We start from the raw sequence: 5,718 nt of genomic DNA, 5'->3' as shown, positions 1-5,718 counted from the left end.
CGGCCGCCGGATCGATCCGCCGAGTGGTGGTGGAAGTCTCCGCCGACCCCACGATGGAGGCGGCGGCCGATTTCGAGAGAGAGAGAGAGAGAGTGGAGCCCTAGATGAAGGGAGACAAAGTGAAGAAGCTCAGACAGAATCAACAAGGAAAAAATGAAGGTACGAGATAAAGGCAGTACTTACGCGGAAACCAGCTGCGGCTTCTTCACCTCCTTGCGGAAGCGGATGGCCTTTGCGGCCGCCTCGTCCCGCTTGGTTGCCGTGGCCGAGCCCTTGGGCTTCTTCGGCCTACTGCCGAACAGGCTCGGCGCGGCCCTGCGTTTCTTCGCGCCACCTTGGGCATCCGGCGCGGCAGACGAGCTCGCGCCTGGTTGGCCGGGCCCTGGCTGGTGGCGCGGGGCGCGGGGCGACTTCCCCTGCATCATCGTCGGGCCAGTCTTCAAGGCTGGCTCCGAGCCTCGAGCCGCCCGCCTCGCCGCCTTCTCCCTTGGCGTCGTCTTCCAGGGCCGCCGCCCCCAAGTCGGGGGTCGTCGACGTCGCTCTCCGCCCGGTCGGGGAGGAATTGGCGCTCCGGCCCCGCGGCGCCGGCTGCCGGCTGGAGGAGGGGGCTCTATTCAAAGGCCGATTGGTCAGGTCAGACAGGCCGGACTCGGCAGCAAAAAGAATAGAGAAATAGACAGATAACTTACCATAGGCGGGGGGTCGGCGCGTGAATACGGCTCCTTGCCAAACCGCCACTCCTCCATGAGCTCGCAGTTCGCAAGGTAGTTCACGATGTGAGCTACCTCTGCGTGAGGCATCTCATTGGTGCACATCCGGCTTGGGTCCCGATGCCCGCTCATCTGGCAGATCATGTGAGGGCGGCTCTGGAGCGGGAGCACTCGGCGCGCCATGAAGCAGGATAGCAAGTCGGGCCCGGTCAGGCCCTCCGACTGTGTCAGCACTCGGAGCCACACGATGGCGGCGGCTCCAGAAGGCGACATCGTCTTGGCCCGGTACGACCAATTGGGCCGCCTCCCAGCCGGCGGGCCGGCTTCGTAAGTTGGCAAGTTGACCCAGTCGCCCTCCGCGAAGATGCTCTTCACGTAGAAGTATGACCGCTGCCACATCTTCACCGACTTGATCAGCGGGATGGGAGGAAACGGATTTTCGGCCGCCGGCCTCTGCACCACGATAAACGCGCCCATTGGGCCGGCACGCCCGCAACGAGGGTGCCAAGTTTGATGTAGAAGAAATCCCCCCAAAGCTCGATGGTGGGGAGGACGCCGAGGAAGCCTTCGCACAAAGTGACGAAGGCGGACAGCAGCACCACTGTGTTCGGGGTGAGGTGGTGCGGCTGGAGACCGTAGAACTCGAGGAAGGATCGGAAGAAGCTGCTCGCCGGTAGGCCGAGGCCGCGCAGGCAGTGCGAGCGGAAGACGACCCGCTCGCCCTCCTCCGGCGCCGGCGAGATCTCCCTCTTCGGCGCGAGGCGGACCTTCACGTAATCTTTGCCGGGCAGCCGCCACGTCTGACGGAGGAAGTCGATGTGGTCGTCGTGAACTTCGGAGCCGTCCCATGCTCCGGAGCGCGCCATGGGGGCGTGGGATTGGAGGATGAGCTCATCGGAGAGAACCCCCGCAACGCTGAGCGTGGCTTGGAGGTGCTGCGGCAAGAGGAAGAAGAAGGAGGAAAGAGTGGGAGGAGGGACGCGCGTGCTCCGCTGCTCCCCCTCCCCCTACTTATAGGCCTACGGGCTGCGAAGCCGAGGGGGCTATCATGGGATTTACTGTGCCCACGACCCCACGCCCCCACGTTTATCGCGCGAGTTACTACGCGCAGTAACTCCGCGGGAAACTCAACTGCCCACCTTGGCCGCAGCGGATCCGCTCGCGTGCCGAGGCATGGTAGTGGCGGGCCCCGCCAGCAGGTGTGTCCCATCACGAGCGTGGGTTGGCAGACTGGCCCGGCCGCTCGGCACCACGTGACATGCCCACAACGGGCAGCGGCCCAGAGGCTTAGCTAGCACTCCACTTGGTTCCCGCCGACGCATTCGAAGTTTGGAAGAGTCAGACTGGACGAGGCCGACTCCTACCGGTCGGCCCGACAGAAGTCAGACAAAGCTCCACCTTAAGCCTCGGAGAAAGAAACTACTGAGGCTCCTCGGCTGCTCAGCCTCGGCACCTCACCAGCTTCGGGGACTACTGTTGGAGTAATGGGCCACGGGTAGGCCAACCCGAGACCCAGAACCTTTCAAGACATCGGGGCTGGATGCGCCCCTCAAGACACCAAGACAAAGTGCCGCCTTCTGGTGGCCGGCTGGAGGAATAGCCGGCTTCCCGTAGACGACCGAGTTCCAGAAGCCGGCATCAAGGCAAGCCGACTCCTATTGGGTGGCTTCCAAAGAAGCCGGCCCCTAGCAGTCAGCCCGAGGCGACGCAAAGCCTGCGCCCTCATCAAGAAAGACAAGACAGGGAGTGGCTACAGCGTAACCCATCCTCCCCCCCCCCCCCCGATCCAGGGATGGGCGTGGCCACAGTGCACCATACCGGCGGAGATCTCCGCCCGGCGCGACACTGTTGCCACACCACCCCTGACATCACCACAAGCAGGCGGAGCCCTGCTCCCACGACGGCCTGTCGGTACGGCCCAAGGACGACGGGCCCCACCGATCAGCGAGAGCCCGGAAGACGGCTAGAGCCCCACCAGTCGGCCCCCAACAGTCGGCCCGCCCCTTCCTCGGGGCCCACACGCCATTAATCAGACGAGACGCAGAGTGGCTACAGTAATCGCCCGCCAGGCGGCGGAGCTGTAGCCACGCTCCCCTGACCGTGCCTGCGTCATTAGCATCACGGCAACAGTGATCTGCAGCCGATAAGACCCATGAGCGGCGGGGGCGGCCTGTCGGCCCCGTACCAGACCAGTCAGCGGGGCCCACCAGGCGGCGGGCCCCAGCAGTCGGCGGAGAAGCCGACAACCAGAGAGACTGACGGCCGGGTCCTACACCCGGCCAGATTACCATTGTACCCCTGGGGGGTAGGCCTATATAAGCCCCCCAGGACACCCATGCAAAGGGTTCCCAACTGGTTAGAACTAGACCGACCCATAAAGAAAGGAGAGAGCTAGCCTTGCTCTCTTCCACCTCTAGCAAACAGCTCGAGGAGCACCATTGTACCACTTGTGCCTTAGTGATCATGCGGAGACCCCGCAGAGCAGGACTAGGGGTGTTATCTCCTAGGAGAGTCCCGAACCTGGGTAAAGTGCGTCGGCGTTCGTGTCTATGCCTTATCCCGCTTCCAGGCACCGGCGACGTTCTACTCGCTCCCACCATGATAAGCCATCCATTGGCATATGTCGCACCCAACCCCCGACAACTATCACATAGTTCTTAACAGAATCTTATCCGTCGCTTGAATACTGCTCAGTTTGCATAATCTGTACAGTTTTCAACTTAAACCTGTCCTGAATCCATATGTCGGCAGCGTTATATCTGAGTGTGGGTGTGGCTGGACCCATGGTCTTGTACCTCCTCTCTCTATTTTGAGTTATGATAAGCTGATAGTGCATTGACATGCTACTGTGTACTTTTCTGCCCTCTACATTCACATGTTTCTTTTGGTAGTTTTCATCGGTTTTGGGACCCAAATTGCCGAGGGGACTTCCACAACTTGTATTGCTTGATTCCCCTGTCCGAGACTACAATCTTGTCCTAGGTGGATTCTCCTTTCTCCTTCCCTCATTTATCTGCTACGAATTCATGTCTATTGGCAAATAAAATTGTCCCTGTTATGTCATTAGTTAATTTGTCTTTATTTGTAATGGTTCAATTGACACACACACACACACACACACACACACACACACACACACACACATATATATATATATATATATATGTATATGTAGGTGATGGACATGCTGACCATATACCTGCACTATGAAGATGCAAACCAGGAAGCCAAAATTTTACAAAGATCCATGATGAGGTTATGCCTATAGTTACTCTTACTCATGTCACATAGAATATAAAATGGTTGCTTGCTTACCATCGTTGTGTCATGTAACTTTGGCAACCATGATGTCAACCAATTACAAATTCAACAAAATTCATCATCGCCACAAGACCTTGTTATTGATTCTGTGCCAGAGGTAATTTTTGTGTGCTTTTGGGTTTTGAAGTTGTATCTTTCTGTAGCTTCAAGATATGAATATCATTCCATCTAATATTATTGTGTCTTGGTAGGTGAGGGAAACGAGGGATCTTACAGGTGAATCTGTTTCAACACAGAACCAGCAGGGGAATAGAACTGAACACCCACACCCAGCTAGCTCAAAAAGAAAGCGTACTTCTTCCATCAAGGTAAAGATTCACCAAGGGGCATGGTTTACTGCACCCAAATTCCCAACCCAGACCACACTATCATGCCTGCTCGAAAAATGGATTTTGTTACAAATTTTGCTCAATCTGTTGTATATGCAAGTAAAGGATATATTTAACCAAGCATGAGCAAGCGAGGTGACCTTGGGTATTAGACATTGATGCCGGGTCCAGTTTATTTAGTTTTTTGGGGGCACCTTACTGGGCTGACATTCTAATGATCTCATATTGTTCATGCAAATTACAAATTATATTATCATTGTCGTTGAATGCTAATATAGATCGTAATATAGGCTGCTTCCAAAGTAGTTTTAAAGACCTCAATATATCCCAACAAGCGGAATGTTGCGTATGGTACTATTCGGAGTACTGGTCAAAGAACTAAGGCTGGTGGCATTGAAGTAGGTGTTGAATTTGCCATTGTGCGCATATATCAACCTATTCTTGATAATGAGGAGTTGGTAAGGGATTGAGTTGCAAGACAATTGGTGAGGCTTTCACTTTAGGATACTTAATTGCATGGCCTTCAGCTTTTGTAAGTTAAAATCTTCTCTTCCACATTCTGAAATCATATTTGTGTACATTTAATCACATATATCAAAGGTGCAATTTTCTTTTACAGATTCGAGAGAAGGATAATTGAGTTGAAGCTGAATTCTTGGATCGAGAAGCAAATAAAATTTGAAGATTTTAGCTACCAATAGTCGTAGTTTACATTGATAGATTGAAAAATGTAATATCATCCACAAGATTTTTTTTCTTTCGTCTAATTGATGCAAATGCTATGGTGTAATATTCTCGATAGTTGTAATTTCTTTGCTCAAAATGATATGACTGATATATTTATTGTAATGCATATGTATCATACACTCTTGTGTATTCGTAATAAATATCTTCATATGAATTTCTAGATGTGTTGTGCTTCAGTTTCAATATCATTTTGATGCTGCCTAGCATAATAATAAAATGATTAACTATTTACACAATTGCATCTATTTTATTAAATAAATTTATATTCCATAAAATGGGTATCAAATTTTGTGGGTAATAATAAAAAACAAATACATTAATTATGTTACCATATTGATATAGTAGTGTTACCGATGGTGTTACTATAGTTACAAAATTTGTTACTAGAGTAGTTGACAACTAATTATAGTATTACGATATTTGGATATTATGTTACTGGTTGTGTTCCGATGCTAGAAAAATGTGTTACCAGTTGTGTTACTATTGTTACAGAAACATGTTACCACCAATGTTCAGCGTCTATGCAAATATGTTACGAACGGTGTTACTATAAGTACAAAAATGTGTTACCAGTGTGTTTGGTAACACATAATACACATGTTACTGCAATG

At 52.0% G+C, this 5,718-nt stretch overlaps 1 long non-coding RNA gene across 3 annotated transcripts; it reads left to right on the top strand.

Moving 5' to 3' along the window:
• The first annotated feature begins 4,045 nt into the window (after positions 1-4,045).
• LOC109782272 (uncharacterized) lies at positions 4,046-5,325 on the top strand. 3 transcript variants are annotated; one of them, XR_002237468.3, is made up of 4 exons: positions 4,046-4,128; positions 4,223-4,339; positions 4,763-4,892; positions 4,980-5,322. It is a non-coding gene; the product is annotated as an uncharacterized lncRNA (long non-coding RNA). The 3 variants fall into 3 exon arrangements; XR_012181063.1 differs by having other exon boundaries at positions 4,223-4,892; positions 4,980-5,325; XR_012181062.1 differs by having other exon boundaries at positions 4,763-5,324.
• The last annotated feature ends 393 nt before the right edge of the window (positions 5,326-5,718 follow it).

The sequence above is a fragment of the Aegilops tauschii genome, chromosome 3 (genome assembly GCF_002575655.3).
Source record: "Aegilops tauschii subsp. strangulata cultivar AL8/78 chromosome 3, Aet v6.0, whole genome shotgun sequence".
NCBI lineage: Eukaryota > Viridiplantae > Streptophyta > Magnoliopsida > Poales > Poaceae > Aegilops > Aegilops tauschii.
The sequence above is the reverse complement of the archived record's forward strand: the minus strand, read 5'-3'. Positions and strand labels throughout refer to the sequence as shown.